Below are 21600 nucleotides of genomic sequence, written 5' to 3'. Positions count from 1 at the left end.
AAAAAAAAGAGAAGTGATTTCTAAATTTACTTTGACCTGTATTTCATTGCAGACAATATGAACACAAAATATTTCATGTTTTGTCTGGTCAACTTCATGTCATTTGTAAATATGCATCCTTTCCTGTCATTCAGACCTGCAACACATTTAAAAAAAAGTTGGGACAGTAAAGCATTTACCACTTTGTAATGTTGCCATTCCTTTTCACAACACTTAAAAGACATTTAGGGACTGAAGACACCAAGTGATGAAGTGTTTCAGGTGTAACTTTGTCCCATTCTTCCTGCAAACAAGTCTTAAGGTGGGCAACAGTACGGGGTCTTCGTTGTCGCATTTTGCGCTTCAAAATGCGCCACACATTCTCTATTGGAGACAGGTCGGGACTGCAGGCAGGCCAGTCAAGTACCCGTACCCTCTTCCTCCGCAGCCAGGACTTTGTAATGTGTGCAGAATGTGGTTTTGCATTGTCTTGTTGAAATATGCATGGACGTCCCTGGAAAAGATGTCTTCTTGAAGGCAGCATATTTTGAGGAACATTGTTTTTAAACATTTCAATAATTTTCTCACGTGTTTGTTGGCAAACTGGCGATCCTCGGCCCATCTTTGCTCCTAAAGGATTAGACCTTTCTTGGATGCTTCTTTTGTTCCAAATCATAATTACAATCACCTGTTGACATCACCTGTTTCAAATCACATCATTATTTAACCATTTTACCTCATTACTAGCCCTAAATTGCTCCTGTCCCAACTTTTTTTTAAATGTGTTCCAGGTCTGAATGACAGGAAAGGATGCATATTTACAAATGACATGAAGTTGACCAGACAAAACATGAAATATTTTGTGTTCATATTGTCTGCAATGAAATACAAGTCAAAGTAAATTTAGAAATCACTTCTTTTTTTTTTATTTGTGTTTTCCATACTATCCCAACTTTTTCTGATTTGGGGTTGTAATATCGCAAGATAGATTTTATATATATATATATATATATATATATATATATATATATATATATATATATATATATATATATATATATATATATATATATATATATATATATATATATATATATATATATATATATATATATATATATATATATATATATATTATAACTACATTTTATGTATGAAATTATTATGATAACTATAACATGAATAGTATATATATATTTTGTTTCTTATATATATATATAAGAAACAAAATATATATATATGAAGAAAAAGAACCTTTCAAACATGCTTGCTTGTGAATGATCAAAATAATCAAAAAATAAACATTTCATATTCCTGTTTGGGAGAATATGATCTTTGCATTTTGTTTTTTGTGAAACTCACCCAAGAAAGATATTTCACATGCCTGTCTTCACATGATCAACAGCATGGTCAGACTCAGTAACAGACCTCAACCTACCAATAAAGACATGAATGCATGCAAAAGCTTTATGGGGTTAGCCTAGCCAGTCTGACCCTCGCTAACAGAAACATTAGCATGCTAATGTCAGTCGGCATGGTTAATTGATTACCAGTCCACCCAGGCCAAAACCACTTGAAGCAAGGAATAAAGCAGATATCCCTAGGTGGCCATATTGTTTGGGGCAAAAACTATTAATTTGTCCACTGCCAAAAAAAACCTAAATGAACACTAATTTTTTTCCTTGTTCCTGGCAGGGTTTCTCGTATTCAGCTGGCTTTCAAAGGGAAATTAATTATCTCAGATACATGTAGCTCTTCGGTGGGTCTGGGCTTATTTGCATTGAGGAATATTCAGCAGAAGTAATGGATGCACAATCAAAATACTGGCACCAAATGAACGCAATTTTCATACGCAAATTTCCCAAATCCCACAGGAGCAAAAGTATCAGACACGGGTGAAATAATAAAAATACAAAACCAAACAAAAGGTACAGAAAATGAACTGAGAGTATTATAAACAGAATAGCTGGACTGTGCCTTCACTAAAACACAAAAACTGAAGGGAAACGTCAAGAAATTATGATGTGTACGAAAGGGTGAAAAGGGGATATAATGACAAGGCTATGTGACAGTTGATGTCTTCATCTAAATGTAAGAATTTACATTCCAATTAGGGGTAAATTTACATCTTAATCAGGTGTTTGTGCTCAGTGCTCCGTTAGCAGTGGCAGTGGCAGTAATAGCGCCAAGGCTGTGCCACCTCAGCTGGAAACGCCATCCGCTCTGCCATGATCTCATAATACTTTTAATTATTGCCTCTAAAATTGCTGCTCAAAATAATAAAAAGGTTATAATATAGTCATAATAATATTAAAATATTGTGACAATGCTGCTTAAATTTCAAGCTGCTCATTACACACGGCTACTAGATGGCTTCAGAAGACTTCATGGTGTTTTTTTTTTCTCTTAACAGCTCCTGTCCTCATTCACTTGGTCAATTAAGAATACTGTCCAGTCATTTTCTAGCCACTATATTAAAGCTCTAACTATCCTCATTAATTTCTCTATTAAGCCCCTTTAGATAAGACTCCTCTCTGTACAAAATATGAAGAATGAGTAAATCAAAGGCAAACACACAGCACCATTACAACTATAACCCTACGCTGCACAAAGTAAATGAAGTGTGTTCATGTGACATCTTTCTATCGCCTTCTCTAAGCCTCAGAAAAGCCCACACTTAAACAGAAAGGTCAGTGAATGGATTTGAGTTAGTCCTGCTCCACTGATGGCCATTACCAGCACCTTAATCAAAATAATGGTAATAAAAATGCCAGCTGAAAGATGATGTGAAAATGCAGAACTAGATGATTACCAAGAGGAAATCTTCATAATTAAACCATTTATAATTAACTCCAGTTTAATTTACATTCTTAAAAATGAGGACAAAAGTAATTAAATAAAAGTTTAAAGTTTTTATAAAGTACCTTTCAAAACCTCATTTAGAATTAATTTTATAATGAACAATAAATGATTTATATTATTTATAAAACAAAATGGGGAAAGTCATCTGAGAATGCTGCACTTACAACCGGCCTGTGTTGAGGGGCAGAGAAAAGAAAGGAGTAGAACAGAAAAAAAGAAAGGGTACATGACCGGTCTCAGATCCGACTCTAATGCTGCTCTCACATTCATGCAGACTCATGCATTTGTGCTGCGCTTCACACTGGCCCAGCACGCAACCCTCCATTTCACAGCACACAAACACACACTCACTCGCCCACAGCAAACACCAAACCCTAGGAAAACACCCGAGTGATTTGAGCAGTTAGAAGACACACTGCAAATTCTTTGACATCCAAAACATCTTTGCCACTTTAACTCTGCCACTTTATATCTCCATTAACACTGAGGCATAAACGACTGTCCATGTTTGACATTGTCAGGAAATACATCAAACTGAAGAAAAAAATAAATCTAAAATAATAGTTTTCCATTTGAATATCTATCATCTATCATTCTATCTGTCTGTCATTCTGTCTGTCTATTTATCTATCTATCGTTCTATCTCTGTCGTTCTATCTATCTGTCATTCTGTCTCTCTATCTATCTATCTATCTATCTATCTATCTATCTATCTATCTATCTATCTATCTATCTATCTATCTATCTATCTATCTATCTGTCTATCTGTCTATCTGTCTATCTGTCTATCTGTCTATCTGTCTATCTGTCTGTCTGTCTGTCTGTCTGTCTGTCTGTCTGTCTGTCTGTCTATCTATCTATCTATCGTTCTATCTGTCTACTTATCTATCGTTCTATCTGTTTGTTGTTCTATCTATCTGTCTGTCTGTCTGTCTATCTATTGTTCTATCTATCATTCTATCTATCTGTCTGTCTGTCATTCTATCTATCTAACTATCGTTTGTCTATCTGTCGTTCTATCTGTCTGCCGTTTGTCTGTCTATTTATCTATCGTTCTATTTGTTTGTCGTTCTATCTGTCTGTTGTTCTATCTCTTTCGGTCTGTCTGTCTATCATTGTATATGTCTGTCATTTTGTCTATCTATCTGTCTGTCTATCTTTCAATCTGTCAGTCTGTTTTTCTTTCTATCTGTCTGTCTATTTATCTATTGTTCTATCTGTCTGTGTGTCATCTATCTATCTGTCTGTCTGTCTGTCTATCTATCGTTCAATCTATTTGTCTGTTGATCTGTCTGTCTGTCTGTCTATCTATTTATCTTTCATTCTCTCTATCTATCTGTCTGTCTGTCTGTCTGTCTGTCTGTCTGTCTATTTATCTATCATTATCTCTGTCTGTCTGTCTGTCTGTCTAGCTGTCTATCTATCTGTCTGTCTGTCTGTCTGTCTGTCTGTCTGTCTGTCTGTATTTTCATTCCTGTCACATAGCCTCTAATGTAATATAACCTGTATAACTTGAATATATAATCATTAATGTCACTAAGTTTATGCGCTGATGTTGTTGTTGAGGAAGACCTTCCAATGCTGTCCCGAGCAACATGGTTTAGATGCCACAGTTCATAGCTGCCATTCTCAACTTAGGTGTCCCACTCTTTTTTTTCTCAGGAAGCCAGTTACACTTTGTTCGCTGAGACGAAAGCCTGCCTATAAGCTGGTGAAAATATGTGCCTCCCTCCCTCCTCCGTGGGAACAACTGATCGAATGGCATGACAAGTACTAACTGTATGCCCAGAGCCAAGGTGGTGCTTGTGTGCAGGTGTGCAGGGATTCTTTTGAAAGGTGTTCTACCATGGCAGAATGCTGACAATGCACTGGATGCACGTTAACCCCCGCCGATCATGTAATACCTGTGATGGTTTCCAATTAGTTCCCAATCAGACAGGAATTTTGATGAGACCGTTTCATTTTTGGTGTCAGTTCACATCTGTCAGTGTCACTCAACTGCACAGGATGCGTCTTCAACCACTTTTCTCGTCAAAATCATCAGCTTGGCCATGAGCGAACGCACACCTCCTGCTTTGTGAATGGCCGTGTTCATTCATGCACCGTGAGTGTGATTGGTCTCTTGCTGAGCAGGACTTAAAACTGGTGATGTGGGAACAGCCTTTTGGCAGGTGCGCTGACTGCTCACGTGCTCCAGTCTTATGTTGATTATGATTTAGATCACTGATAGATAAACGCCCTTCTGCTCCACATTATCTGTCCACATCTATATATCCCTCTATCCATCCATCCATCTTTATATATCTATTTATCAGTCTATCCATCCATCATCCATGTCTATCAGTCTATCTATCTGTCTCTGTCTGTCGTTCTATCTGTCTGTCTCTGTCTGTCTGTCATTCTATATGTCTGTCTGTCTATCTATCTGTCTTTGTCTGTCGTTCCATCTCTCTGTCTGTCTGTCTCTGTCTGCCTGTCTGTTGATCTATTTATCTGTCTGTCTCTGTCTTTCTGTCGTTCTATCTGTCTATTTTTTGTCTCTCTGTCTGTCTGTCTCTGTCTGCCTGTCTGTTGTTCTATTTATCTGTCTGTCTGTCTGTCTGTCTCTGTCTGTCTGTCTGTCTGTCGTTCTATTTGTCTGTCATTTTGTCTGTCTGTCGTTTTGTCTGTCTGTCTGTCATTTTATCTGTCGATCGTTCTATCTGTCTGTTGTTCTGTCTGTCTGTCTGCCGTTCTATCTGTCTGTCTGTCATTTTATCTGTCTGTTTTTCTATCGTTCTGTCTCTGTCTGACGTTCTATCTGTCTATCTGTCTCTGTCTCTCCGTCTATCTGTCTCTGTCTGTCTCTGTCTGTCTGTCTGTCGTTCAATCTATCTGTCTGTCTGTCGTTCAATCCATCTGTCTCTGTCTGTCTGTCTGTCTGTCTCTGTCTGTCTGTCTGTCTTTCAATCTATCTGTCTCCGTCTGTCTGTCTGTTGTTCTATCTATCTCTGTCTTTGTCTGTTGTTCTATATATCTGTCTGTCGTTCTATCTGTCTGTCATTTTGTCTGTCTGTCGTTTTGTCTGTCTGTCTATTTATCTATCATTCTATCTGTCTGTCATTCTATCTGTCTGTTGTTTTGTCTGTCTGTCGTTTATCTGTCGTCGTTCTATCTGTCTGTTGTTCTGTCTGTCTATCTGTCGTTTTATCTGTCTGTCATTTTATCTGTCTGTCATTTTATCTGTCTGTTTTTCTATCGTTCTGTCTCTGTCTGTCGTTCTATCTGTCTGTCTCTGTCTGTCATTCTATCTGTTTGTTGTTCTATCTGTCTTTCTGTCTATCTGTCTCTGTATGTCCGTCTATCTGTCTCTGTCTGTCTGTCTGTCTGTCATTCAATCTATCTGTCTCTGTCTGTCTGTCTGTCTGTCGTTCAATCTATCTCTGTCTTTGTCTGTTGCTCTATATATCTGTCTGTCGTTCTATCTGTCTGTCAGTCATTCTATCTGTCTGTCTGTCTGTCTGTCTCTGTCTGTCTGTCTGTCATTCTATCTGTCTGTCGTTCTATCTGTCTGTCTTTGTCTGTCTACCTGTCTGTCATTCTATCTCTGTCTGTCATTCTTTCTATGTCTGTCTGTCTTTGTCTGTCTGTGTCTGCCTGTCTGTCGTTCTATCAGTCTATCATTCAATCTGTCTGTCTGTCTGTCTGTTTATCTATCTATCGGTCATTCTATCTATCTACCTGTCTGTTGTTCTATCTGTCTATCCATTTATCAGTCTGTCTATAAATCTCTGTCTGTCTGTTTATTTGCATAGTTACCTATTGTGCTATATGCAAAGAAATGCAATTTCCCTTAGTTCAAATAAAAATGTGACTTGATTGCACAAAGGCCTCAGTATATTTCCCAAGGCAGTCTATCAATAAATCCCTGGTATCGTTCTGAATGATCCCGGCAGACTCTTTGCACTGAGCCTCTTTATCTCTTAAATATGTAGATCCTCCAGGTCTGAAATTATTTCAGTGTGTGCGTATCTCTCTTTGTCCATGGTCATTATCCAACAACACTCATATATGCATGCGAATTGCGTTGGATACGGTCTCCTTTCATTCTCCTTTCGGGCTATATGTCATTGTTGTTGCCAGTAGGCTGTGTGTATTTATTTAGGGGTAATTGGAGGGAGAATCTAGGGGGTAATGAAGTGTATCCACTCATGGCTGCTCCCCTCCGCGCAGGACTCAGCAGCACAGCAAGCCAGCATCACATCGCCAGAATGCTTATTTTATACCCAGGTGGACAAACACAATTACAGGCCTCGTCCTCATTGTGGTGGCCCAGAGTCTGAAGCAATCGTTTGTGTGTGTGTGCACCAGATTGGCTGTTCAGTGGAGCTCGAGGAAGACCTTTCAGTGTCTCGGAGCCCTCTGCACCCCTGCTGTTTTCTTGCCTGGCCCTCTGGAGCGGCCGTATGATTTCTCTAACACCTCCAGTATTTAACTCTGTCGTGGAAAAGCAAGCCGGACGCTGTTCATGATTTACATGTCATTTGCTGCCTCATATTGTGTGAAATTCAATTGCACAGCACAAACTGTAGCCAAGCACCCGCGCCGTCTCTCTCTCTCTCTCTCTCTCTCTCTCTCTCTCTCTCCTTTTTGCTTCTCCTCTTTGTTTCCCTGCTGTTTTTTTTTTAATTACAGAAATGTTTCTGTCTGAAAAAGTGGTCCAGTTGGTTACCCATCCTCTCAGAAGTTTTTGATGTGTTTATTGTAACAGAACTGCACAGTTTAAATGTTTGTTTGTTTTCGCTATACAGTTATTTGCACTGTTATACACTGTAAAAAATTATATGATTAATAATATCACAACATAAGATTTTACATTGCTTTAACTCATAATAAATATAAACAAATAAAATTAAGTAAAGCAATATTCAACTTTCAACAGTCAGTTTAATGTAATTTAAGTTAATCTGACTTAAATATCCAAGTTGATTGTACTTAAAAATTAAAGGCACCAACTTTTTTTACAGTGTTAAATGATGAATAGACAGACGTCTCAGAATGGACAGTGTCTACCTCTTCCTTTCTAGAATCATTGCTAGTTTACTTAATAATACGTTCTCACACATGATATTTGTAAATTATATTACAATATTATTTCTGTCAAAATTAAGTGCCCACACAAGTAACATTTTTCTGGGAAAACAAACACCTAGCATCATGGAGTTTTTGAAAAATGTGCAGTTTTTCACTTTCTCTAATTTTTTTTTCATTTTCACAAATGCTTCAAAGTTTTTCAAAAATGCTTCACGTTTTCTGAGTTTGATATTTTCTTCATTCTTTTAGGGTAGACTTTTTGTTACAGCAGATGTGAATGGTGTGTATGTAGCGTAACAGAGCTGTTGTTTCTCTGATATAATGTGTGCTGGACTAAACCTGTTGTGACAGGAGAGAAGTCGCTGGAGTGTTGTTGTCTCTCCCCTCTACCGTATGTCCTTCAGTGACCTTCAAATCACTCACAGCGCACAATTACAAATCTGTGTACCTCACGTGAGCCACACACACATAAAACTATCTATCTAGAATGATGAAGTTATGCCTAGATAGATTGATTGATGGATATGTGTGTGTATACACTACCATTTAAAAAAGTTTTTAAATGTTTTTAAAAGAAGTCGATTGTGCTCACCAAGGCTGCATTTATTTGATCAAAAATACATTAAAAACAGTAATATTGTGAAATATTATTACAATTTAAAATAACCGTTAAACCGCGCTGAACCGTTTTAAAATCTGATTCATTCCTGTGATGGCAAAGCTGAATTTTCAGCATCATTCCTCCGGTCTTCAGTGTCACATGATCCTTCAGAAATCATTATAATATGCTGATTTGCTGCTGAAGAAACATCTCTAATTATTATCAATGTTGAAAGCAGTTGTGTACCATTTTTTTCAGGATTCTTTTGATTACTTGAAAGTTTAGAAATAGAACGTTTTTGTAATGTTATACACTACCGTTCAAAAGTTTGGGGTCAGTAAGAATTATTTTTAAAGAAATTAATACTTTTATTCAGCAAGGATGTGTTAAAGTGATCAAAAGTGACCGTAAAGACATTTATTATGGTACGAAAGCTTTCTAATCCAGATAAATGCTGTTATAGAGATAGAGAGAGGCCTAAAGTTGTCATTCTAGTCAGCTCGGTGTTGTTGGTTAAGGTCAGACTTGTGACTTTTAAAGAGTAGGTTGTGGTTCAATGGGATGGGGTTACTAACGGCAACACCTTTTCAGCGCTGCAGTATGAAGTCCACACTATGCCTGTCTTTGTCCCCACAAGTGCTGTCCTTTGGTTAAAGGGACTCTTTCTTGTGAAGAGTTACAACCTGTGATGGATTACACCCCCAATTCATTAACACTCTGTGAAGCACTTAAACACACACTTAGACTCTCTTTCGCCTGCTTTCTCTCTCTCCCTCTCTCTGTCTTCAAGTTCCTCTCTCGTCCTCTCGCACACCCAGTTCTCCTTTTGTCTCGGTTTGATCTTCAGCCTTTCCAGTCTTGCGAAAGCCAAGTCGTCCATACAAAACCCCATCTTTATCTGCCATTATCCTAAAAGAATCCTTTTCCTCTCTCTCCCCACCTTCTCTTTTTCCTGCTCTCGCTAGCGTTTCTCCTCCCATGTCGTCTTGATAGCTGAAAATACCTGCTGGCTCATTAGCTCCTTCCTCACGGTGCTGCACACGCATAAAGAGCAGCGATGGCTAACAGCAGAAGCCTTTAGCTCGCTGTCACACACACAAATGCACACACTCTCACGCACACTTCCCTTAAGCTTGTGGGCTGCTCTTATTGGGCTGAAGGATTGAGTCACACACCTCCATTTTTTTGTAGCCGCATCAGACGGGAGTTTCTTTTTTTGTGTTCTGCTAGACATTGGTTTGGGTGGGGGGGACGCTAGCATGCAACACACATGTACCCTGGAGTGTGATCCAAAGGACTCCACTCAACTGACTGGTCAGGCCCGTAGAGGGAACGGCACAGTAACCCGTGGCCGACCTCGCCACTCCTGCACGTAATGTGTTTAAACTGTGTTTGAACCCCACTTATGGTTTGGGGGGAGGAGGGCAGGAGGAGAACGGAGACTGGGTTTTGTTGGGCAAGTGGAGAACCGACTGGAAAGGGCTTCACATTGTATATTTGTTTGTGGTTCCTTTTGGGGAGTTTATCACTGGCAGTTCCAAGCACCTCCAGTCTTTAATGAGCATGAAAGGTCAGAAAGGTCAACAAAGTCCTTTCAGAAATGTCTCTTTTCAATGTAAATTTGCAGAGGAAACAATAAGGTGATGATGGGATGAACAATTCATCGCTGGTTTTTACTGCCTCACTTTAACATAGATTTTAGCCATTTTCTAACTCGATTTTAGCTTTTTCCTGTGGCCATCTGCATGTTTTGCAAAATCAGAGTTGTCGAATTTCATGTATCATGTTGTAATAGTATGGTACATTTATACAGTCAGATTCCATCTATTCTCCATTTGGTATTTTAGAGTAGATTATAGAGGTAATATAGTGTATGCTGTATTATGACTCTGAATCTCAACAGTGTTTTTAAATGCCACTCAAATGAGCTTGACCCATTTTTGTTCATATTTCTATTGAGTAATGTTTTACATTTTTATGGTGTTAAAATTCATTCAGTTACTTTAACCCTTAAATGCATGAATGTTTCGCCAATCATTATTATATATTTGTGTCTTTAGCGACCCGGATCTATATCTAACACGGGTGGATCTCTACCTGTCGTGATAATAAAGAACTCTCCTGATATTAGAGTAACAATTAAAGAAGAATAAAATTAAGCATGTTTTGTTACCTTTCGTAGCTTGGAAGGGTTCAGTTTGAGCAGATGTTTTATACCATCATCACTGCTCGTCAGAGCACATTACATTCAGCATCTGGCTCATTTTCGCAAACTCAAACATATCCTCAAAACTATCATTTTCAACATCTTCAAAATGATCGCTGAAAGATTTTTCACCAGATCCACCATCAAGTGACAGTGACATTAATATACAGCTCTGGGAAAAAAAATAAGAGACCACTTAAAGGGGCTATATGCAACTTTTTCCCCAAAATAAACGTAACAATAGCCTTTTTATTTTACCATTTATGACTCAAACATCTCCTGATGAGCATACTGACACCTTGTCCGCTAACAGTGGGTGCACCTATAAGCCTGTCTCCTATTTTTCCTATTTTCTGGCGGGTCGTCTTTTCCCGCGCTGTCTGCGGATGTGACGTCACCACCGCTGCGAGAGCGAGCAGAAAATGAGAGCAGTTCTGTTTTTTGGCCACAAGTGTCAGTCGCGAGTTTAAATTTCAGAAAAACGCATATAGCCCCTTTAACATTGATTTCTCAATGTTAAGTGGGCTCTTCATTTTTTCCAGAGCTGAATATTGCGTTCAGTACTTGCTCTGCAGTAAATCGCTGAGCCATTTCAAGTTTTGCTGAAGATTCTTCCTATTCTTTTGTTTTCTGCCTGCTGTAACTATGAGTGAAACATCACTTCATTGTGTATCAGACATTGCACTTATTCAGTCATTAAAGATTCAGTTATTGTTGTCCAGAAAAAATGTACTTGCACTGCTACACATCTCGGGTCGTTAGCGACTCTACACCCTACACCTACAAAAAAAATGGTTACCTTTAGAGGTACAACAGCTTGTCACTGGTGCAGTACCCCTAAAATGTCATATCTGTAAAAAAAAAATTACCCTTAAAAGGTGCATATTTTGTACCTTAAGATACAAATATGTCCTTTTAGGGGTACTGCACCAGTGACAAGCTGTTGTACCCCTAAAGGTAAAAACATTTCTGACAGTGTATACAATTTTTTACAAAGAATTTGTGGAAATACAGGCATTATTTTATGTCTTATTTTTTATTGTTATATTGTGGATAATTAATTGATTGAGGAATACGAAGAAGGTTGATGTATAACTTTAAAAATGAATAAGGAGGAGGGTTGTGAATGACGTCCCGGATCACAAAAGACCCAAGGTATGTGTTTAAGGGTTAACCTGTGGTTGTTTTGAATTTATCCTTCTAATCGTACTTTGTTGTAAATGTACACTACCGTTCAAAAGTTTTAGATTTCTTTATTCGCTTTTATTGCTTTTTATTCTTTTACTATAAGTGACAATGAAGCTGTTATAATGTTACAAAAGATTTTCATTTCAAATAAATGCTGTCCCTTTTTTATTCATCAAAGAATCCTGAAAAAGTATCATGGTTTCCATAAAGATATCACAATATTACTTAATTTTTTATCAAATAAATGCCGCTTTTGAGAGCAGAAGAAACTTTCAAAAATATTTGTATAAAAAAATCATTGATCTCAACGGTAGTGTATGTTTAGCTTCTGTGAGAAAAAAATATTTTATATTGCAATTTTTTGTCATTCATATGAACCCTGAAAAAATGCTCGGTTACACAATCATCATGTCTAATAGTTACTTTTTTTTGCTATGTGTTCTGTGGAAGGATACATTCGGATTCATGTAGGACAGTGGCTTGGCAGTATTATACATATTACTATCACTTCTATTTAAAATGATGATGTAACTCTCCACAAAATGGATAAAACAAGCAATTTGAGAAGCTAGCAGAAGCAGAGGTGGTGTTCCTCATGATACACTGTCATATCATATAGTGCCTTCATTTCTCAGCTCAGCCAATCGGATATGAAAGCAGCACTTACACGTGTTTGTCCTCTGTGCCTTTTGCACCCCAGAGTACCTTGAGGGCGTCCGCCTCTGCATTCATATTCCGGCCAGCCAGTCTGCAAGGGTCTTAAGCCCCCAGCCTACATCCAACGCCCATCCGAAAGCACCCAGGGTCCATTCTCATGGCACCTCTCCAAATCCAAACGAGCAGAGAGGAGTGAAAACTCCCCCTAGACTCCTGACCTCTGCAGTCACTGGCCTAAAGACTCAGAGCACAGTGGACACAGCTGACCAGAGGGCGAGGTGCAATGAGAACGATACTGATTGTGGTACACAGTTGGGGTGTTTTATTATCTCGGTTACTTTTACTTGTCCTCGGGGCCTTGTCACTTGGCTTGGATTGGATTTTGAATAACGTGCAGAAAGAAGCAAATGAAAAAGAAAATTGTGATAATTATAGTGCTGACGCCAGAAGTTATTACTTCACATTATTTCATGTCCGATGGTTCTGGTATTATGTAGGCCCCCCAAATTGCATATTGTGAAATAGAGCTGTGTTTAAGCACACTACCTCTTAGTGCTTGTTTAAACATGGTTAATTGAAAAAAGCCCGCCATGCAGAAAACACAAACGGAAGAGTGTGTGTGTGTATATATGTATGAGTGTGCTATATCGCCTTAGTTTTCTTTAAAAAAAATACTTTTTGCATTGAGTACAGTGTTGCTTCTTCAAGAATCACATAATGGCTTTTCCCAAGGTTGTGAGGATGATAGGTGCTAAAAGTACATAATGCTAGACTTTCAGAATATAAAGGAAATGGAGGGGAGGGGGGTCTTCGAAGAATCATATTACACCGGTCATTGTGATTAGTGTGAAAGAAGAAGATAACAGGTAATAATGGTTCCAGTTAGACTAAGCTGGTCTTCACTAACCTCTCCTGTTAAAAAGAAATTCTCTAAAGAATTTCTTCAGCATTTAAAAATAAGAGGCATTGCTCTGGAAAATGTGTGCATGTCTGTCAAACAAAAAGGCTTCTGGACATGTACAATGTTATTGCATGGGATATTTAACATGTTTAAACTACAGTTTGTGCTTGTATGCATCATTTAACATTTTGCTTACAAATGCAAAGCTTGGTGAAACATGAAGACACAAGCGTAATGTTATTGTTGGGAATCAAGAGTTTCCTTGAATCACCTTATTTTCATGATGTTCAGTAAGGTCAACAGCTCTGGCATTTATTTTTTATATATATATATATATTTTTTTTTTCATCCATAATCAAAGCTAATGTGTTGATTTTATTACAAATCTATATATTATATATTTTAAAGTATTACACAATTCACCAATGCCCATTTGTCATGTATATAAACCAACCAATCGTGATCTGGCAAAGCAAGTTCAAATTCCATTGGGCGATGTGGAGCGGTAATTTTCTGTTCTTATTCATAAATCGGTTGAAAATGACACGGACAGACGAACTAACGTTTGTGGAACGATTTCCTGCGGTTTGTCTCATTTTATAAATTGCATCACTGACAAAATGGATTTTAACAAACAAATCCCTGCACAAAACCATGCAGCAGCAGCAAAAGTCGCATTAATGGTAAGTGTTAAATTCACTTGTATTTATGTATATTGATACACCGTTTACTATTTCATGAAACTATCAAAGTTAACAAACCCCAAGTGCCACCAGCATACAGGCCTATTATGTGAAGTGTAGGCCGGCGAAATGGTTACGTGAAAGGACTTTATTATATTACCATTTTTGAATATCATGCAGCATTATGAAAGTCTCTTATGTTCATCAAGCCTGCATTTATTTGATAAAAAACAGCAATATTGTGAAATATTATTAAAATAATGGTTTTCTATTTTAAAATAATTTAAAATATAATTTATTCCTGTGATCACAGCTGTATTTTCAGCATCATTACTCCACTCTTCAGTGTCACATGATCATTCAGAAATCATTCTAATATGAGGATTTAATGTCAATGATGGAAACTGTGATACTATTTTCAAGATTCTTTTATTAATAAAAAGTTAAAAAGAACATAATGTAATAAAATTTCACAATATTAGGCTACTGTTTTTTTTCTGTATTTTTGATTAAATAAATGCAGGCTTGATGAGCATAAGGATAGATATATATATATATATATATCCTTATGCTCATCAAGCCTGCATTTATTTAATCAAAAATACAGAAAAAAAACAGTAGCCTAATATTGTATATATATATATTTTACATATTGCCCCTTTTTTACATTTGAGCCCCTGCCCCTGAAGAACTCTCTGCACGGCCCTGTAATACAATATATTAATATTTATTTAGCTTGATCCATTAGTGTTCTCTGAAATTTTGTTGCAAATGCATTTTTTTTTTTTTTTTTTTTTTGTATTTTCAGACTTACAGACATATGGACAATACAATCACATGACAGAAACAAACATCTACACACCGAAAAAAAAAATCAACAACTCTCCTTCATTTAGTTTCACGTTTGCAGTTAACGACAACGCCAAACACAGGCAAGGAAAGATTTTAGCCCATAATCACATGGATAAGGTGAAGTTGTTTAAATGGACCAAATGAGTTTAAGGGGAGTGACAACAATAAAAGAGAACATTTCAATTTCAAATTGAAGACAAAATTTAACAAAAATGAAAACAAAATCTTTTTTTTTTTTTTTTATGAAGATTTTAAATTGTTTTGTCATTATTGTTTTCTAACAGATGATTCAAAAGAAGCTTCAAATGTATCTATTTTACCAGAGATACTGTTTCTGAGCCTTTCCACATGCAGAGTGGAGGAAAGTTCTGACAACCAGATCTTGAATAGTGGCTTCGAATTTTTCTTCCACAAACAAGTATAGTTTTTTGGGCAATAATCGTACCATACTGTATAGGCAATCGAGTAGCATGATTAAGGCGCTGCAGGGAAGCTGACCAGCCAAGAACGGCAGTCGCAGGATCTACTGGAAGCTCACACGAATAAGCTTCAGAAAGAAACTGAAAAACTTCTGACCAAAATTCACAAAGTTTTGGGCATGCCCAGAAAAGATGACCAAGAGAGCCCTCCGCAGAGTCACACTTATTGCAGAGAGGAGAGATAGCAGGATAGAAAGTATTGAGTTTAACCCTAGAGTAATGCAATCTATGCAACACTTTATACTGAATAAGTTGATGCCTAGCATTGATAGAACAGGTGTATATATTTTTAAGACATTTTCCCCAGTCCTCCTCAGAGATTTGAAGCAAATGCATTTGTGATCTATTCTCGTGTAAAGTGAAGAAATCTTTTTTTACACTATCCCAGACTTTTTGAGTTGGGGTAAGTTAGTGAGAAAGCAGGTAAGTTGGGCCACGTTTTTAACATCTTGCCTAATTTACCTGAAGTCTGTTACTTCTATCCAAACTCCTCTGATCCCAAAGCACATTACGTTAAGTGTCTTAACACAATCTCCTGTGAGATTTGTGGTGATTCTTCACAAGTGCCCATACGACCAACAAGAAGTAGCTGGAGGGCTTTGAAGCTATTATCAGTGTGAGGTTTTGTTCGGCGTGGAGTGTTATTTGTAACCCTCTTAAGGAAAGCCACTCTTAAAGTTCCTCTCGAGAGCCTCTTGTAAATCACTTGAAGTGTTTTTAACTGATTTTGTTCAAGTGAGTTTTTGGCGGAAATTGTTCTTGCTGTTTGCATAAAGCACTTCATGACAATGATTGCCTCTTAATAATCCACTCATCCCTTGAATGATCCTAAAGGTTTCTATGGGCTCAGTTGGTTGTCTTGTCTATTATGTTTTAAGTGTGTAATTTTCTTGTCCTTAATATGCAATAATAAATATGCCATTTTGGTTTTGTTTGTTTGAGCAGCATTGACTCGATCAATAATGTGAGTTTGAGGTGGGGTTATCTGTTTGTCCAATCAGTGGCAGACCGCTGCAATATGCTATTTAAAGTCTAGCTGTTTACTATCTATTGGTTTGTTCACTTTTTAGTTTGGTTCTTTTAGTCTGACCAATAACGAAAATGATACATTTAGTCCTGGTTCGCTTAGTATTCACATTTTTTTACACCGAACCTAAAGATACAAAACAGCAAAAACAAAAAGTATTTTATGACGTATATTTTACGACAGAACTTCGAGAACATCCCAAACAAAGTTGTGCGCTGGGATAAATGTGCTTGTTGTATGTGCGTACTGTATGATGGAGACCCAGCTTTTTAGCGGTCTTGGTATACTTGTTTGGTGTGCACCAGGGATTGATGGCAGCATTCACACTTATTCAAATGAACCCCACTAACCGAGCACCCTTAGACTTAAAATACCAAATGCATTATGGGTGCACTGTTCCAGTATTTCCATAGTGTGTTTCAAGTGTGTGTCATGTTCAAGTCCTTTCAGTCACACTGTCTAGTATTGATAGGTCTAGACTGCTGAGAGTAGTATATGAAGGGATGATGATGATAATGATCTTGAATATTGTATGCAATAATGGGCTTTGAAGAGCCAAGTCAAAGTGGTATATTTTCTTTTATTACTCTTCAGTGTCTTGAATGTTGCATGCAGATCAAGCTTGAACGCTTAGCAAAGTAGTGGTTGCGGCAATGAAAATATTTAGCCACTTTTAAAATATTATAATATTTATTTAAAACATGATTTAAGATGAATATGTTTAATACTACCATTTTGAAATATTATATTATCTTAAAGCCAAGTAATGTTTTCTTTTTTTAATTACACTTCAGTGTCTTCAAGATGAGGGACTGTTGAATGCAAATCAGGAGCTTGTATGCCTTTTTTTCTTGGAGGAAATGGAGGAAATAATATTTGGTCACTTTTTAAATATTATAATATATTTAATTGAAATAAATTTATAAATATTACTTAATAATAATAATAATAATAATAATAATAATAATATTACTACCATTATGTAATGTAATATTATATTATATTATATTAAGTTATATTGTATCATTGTATATTATATGAATTATATTTTATTGTATTATGATATTACATCATATTATATTAATTGTATTATATTATATCCTTTTTTGTGCATTTCAGTGAATTAAAGATGGGGAAATGTTGCATGTTGCTTGTAGGCTTACCAAAATTTTTTTAATATAATTTTATTTCATTTAATTATCATATAGTATTATGCAATTTTATATATGTATTCTTTTTTGGAAAAACGTAAATAGCCTACAGTTCTTCCCCTAGATATCATGTTGGGTCATGTTTTGTTTTATTTTATTTTTATTTTTTTTTTTGCCTGCCAACTCCTCTTTTTTTTTTCTTTTAAAATATATTTTTGAACTATTTAAATTATCATTGTATACTCACCCTCATGTGGAACACAAAGGAACGTTTTAAGGAATTTTCCTGCAGCTCTTTTAGATACAACTTTATAGTGACCATATCCATTAACCTCCAAAAATGTTGAAACGACATGAGGGTGAGGACCGAATTTACATTTTGTAATGAACTATCCCTTTAAGTTCCAGCTATTTCCCATCTGTAGATCCCTTCTCATGTTCTTCAGAATTCCTCCTGATAAGCTTAACATTTTGATCCTGGGTGTCTCCTGATTAGGATGCATTGTAGCCTTGAGGGTTTCAGGGGAAAAGGATCTGAAGCTCTTAAAGGCGTGTGGAAAAGGCTCAGGGAAATTACAGATTGTCCTGAGCTTCCACCGGCCTACCTTTTTAGGAACATGACTTACCTGCTGTTCAACAAACAATAGGAGCTTTAGAAGACCATTGGGTGGTAGGAGATAAACATCAACCTGAGGAAAAAAAGGTCACCTAAATCAGTGCTGCAGTTGCAGGTATGTTTGGCTTGTGGCAATTCACTTGCCGTACAGAACTGTATTTAATCATGCACTTGACTACTCTTGACTGTGTGTGTGTGTGTGTGTGTGTGTGTGTGTGTGTGTGTGTGTGTGTGTGTGTGTGTGTGTGTGTGTGTGTGTGTGTGTGTGTGTGTGTGTGTGTGTGTGTGTGTGTGTGTGTGTGTGTGTGTGTGTGTGTGTGTGTGTGTGTGTGTGTGTGTGTGTGTGTGTGTGTGTGTGTGTGTACCTTGTGCTGAGCTTCCTCATTAGTCTCTTTAGCACAAGCTTTTGGCGTAGCTCATTGCCTTGTTAGAGATTAGTGCCCATGTGGGGCCAAGTTACCGTAATAAAACGCTTGATTCTAATGACTCTCCTCTAAGCCGTAACTCTACACACAAACCACCAAAAAGCTTGAGCCTCCCTGAAGGGTTTTTAGCGGCACGCTAACAGTTACACTTCTCGAACCATTTAAGGTGCATGGCCAAGCGTCTAACGCGATTTGTGTTCACACACTCTGCTTCGTCTGTCTGCAAACATGGGCTAGGATGTTTTCTCACCTGTCTTAAGTCTACAGATCTTCACTGTGGAGGCAAGAAACAGAAACAGGCATCACTGGCTAAAAGTGTTTGCGAGGACTAAACTGATCTCAGATTGTAAAGGTTTAGATGGTTGTATTCAGCAATATACAGATGCCTTTTTATGGTCTTTACAAAAGTAAAAGAAAAAAAGAGAATTGCATTGTTACTTAGCAACATGCTACAGCCAAAATTTATTTAAATCAATTGTGAGTCAAGTCTACCTTGGCCTTTCTATTCCTTTTTGTTGTTGTCCTAACCAGCTACGACCACAACATGCGACACAGCTGTTTGGCATGGTAATGGATATGACAATGTTGATATACAGTATTTGGTCTTGGTGGAATACTGCTGCTGTGCAATATAGCGTACATGAATTACCCGTAGCTGATCTATACAGGTGGAGCTGGGGAAGGTGGAGGGTTTCTGAAAGCGTGCTGCACTGCTTAGGCAATTTCTGACCAAGTATTTGAAGGTTGAGCAGCAAGCTCACTGGCTACGGATACAGCAGGACCCAATCAGCTGTGCCCTATAGAGAATGATGTGATTGCAAGGCAGGTTGAGTTAAAGGGATAGTTCACCCAAAAATGAAAATTAGCCCATGATTTACTCACCCTCAAGTCATAGCTGTGCATGACATTCTTCTTTCAGACGAATACAATCAGAGTTATTTTAAAAATGTTCTGGCTCTTACAAGCTTTATAATGGCAATGACTTGATGGGTCATTTTTGAAGTCCATAAAGTGCATCTATCCATCATATAACTGCTCCACACGGCTCTGGGGGATTAATAAATGCCTTCTGAAGTGATGCGTTTGTTTAAGAAATATCCATAAATAAAAGAGTTTTTCTTAAAACTATAGACTAAAATAACTAGCTTCCGGCGGTCATTGGTACGCAAGTTGACTTACTGCAAAAGAGTAACCCTTGAACCCTTGACGCATGCGTATTGAGGAACACAGAAGCGCAGAGGATAGAGCAAAACAAAACACCGGTCATAAATGAGTAGTCTAAAACAAGAGAAATGGCAGAGAATTTCGATATAAGAGAAGAGGGGCTTGAGTTTGTTGCCCAGCCCTATTCACAAGTAGCGTCAAAGCTTGCGTTGCTCCTGTACATCGCATCAGGGGTTATTCTTTTAGTCAACTTGCATACCGCTGACCACCGGAAGCTAGTTATTTTAGTCTATAAAGTTAAATATGGATATTTTTCTTACACAAACGCATCGCTTCAGAAGGCCTTTATTAACCCCCCGGAGCCGTGTGGAGCAGTTATATGATGGATAGATGCACTTTTATGGACTTCAAAAACAGCTAAAAACAGTCTATTCGTCTGAAAGAAGAATGCCATACACCTAGGATGACTTTTGGGGGAGTAAATCATGGGCTAATTTTCATTTTTGGGCTAACTATCTCTTTAAAGACCTATCAGCCTGCACGATCTAGAGTTTCATGACAGAACTTTGTATTTATCAGTCTTCTTAGTGTCTATGTTCTTAAGTTGTTTGTTTTTTGCACTGGTTAGCCCCACCCACAGTGGAATCTTATTGGTCTAAAATCCTACTCCATGTTTCATTGTATTAATGCTGCCTTCACGTGCCATCAGAAATATCATAAATACAAGTTTCCTAGTTTAAAATTGGACATGAATGCCCTCTTGTCGTATTTACCACTGTGAAGCTCGGGATAATTTTGATACACAAGTTCCCAAGTTAGGCCATACATTTTAAACATGGCAGAGGGGAGAACGATTGCTGCTGTGAAGGGTTTGCTTCATTAGTTTTTTCCACAACAGCTATATCACCTCGTCTTGTCATTAAAGTAGCGAATATTTACGTATATGAATAACCATTTGAAGCGTATTGTATGTTTTATACACAACGAAAAAAGAGCCTGTGTTGACTGAAATTCCAGAATTGGGAGCGATGTCAATGAATGGGATGCTAAATATAATTTTGGCTTTAGATTTTCCCAATGAATAGGCAGGAATAAACCTGGTGTCCACTGTGTTTCTGACACAAAGCACTTGACCACGACAAGCTTGTTAACAGGACTTCAGAAGTGTAATGTAGGAAATGTCTGATAGCATGTGAAGACAGCATAAACCACAAATATCTGTCTGAAATATGTGATTTCAACTCTTTATGTAGTATTTTGTACTTTCAATGAGGACAGAAATTATTTGACCTTGTAAACTTGTCAGCACTGTGTCACACCTTAAAACGCATTACATTTATTGTGTGTATGTATATATACATTACTGTTCAAATGTTTATTAGATGTGTAATTTTTATTTTATTTAGCAAAGACATTAAATTGATCAAAAGTGACAGATTTTTGTTACAAAACATTTCAGTAAAACTTTACAATAAGGTTTCATTAGTTAGTTAACTACTTTAGTTAACATGAGCTAAGAATTCAATACTTCTGCAGCATTTATTAATCTTAGTTCATTTAAATTTCAACATTTGCTAATACGTTATTAAAATAAAAAGTTGTATTTGTTAACATTTAGTTAATGCACTGTGAACTAACATGAACAAACAATGAACAGCTGGATTTTTATTAACAAAGATTAATAAATCCTCTGTATTGCTCATTCTTAGTTCATGTTAATTAATAACATTAACTAA

At 37.1% G+C, this 21600-nt stretch overlaps 1 protein-coding gene across 2 annotated transcripts in view; it reads left to right on the top strand.

Annotated features, from left to right (window-relative positions):
• elp4 (elongator acetyltransferase complex subunit 4) overlaps nt 1-21600 on the top strand; it is a gene marked incomplete at its 5' end in the record, with an annotated part of 131341 nt that overhangs the window by 75225 nt on the left and 34516 nt on the right. The window lies entirely within an intron of this gene.

This window comes from Gobio gobio (assembly GCF_949357685.1).
Source record: "Gobio gobio genome assembly, chromosome: 2".
In the NCBI taxonomy this organism is placed as follows: Eukaryota; Metazoa; Chordata; class Actinopteri; order Cypriniformes; family Gobionidae; genus Gobio; species Gobio gobio.
This window is presented reverse-complemented; position numbering and strand designations above follow the sequence as displayed.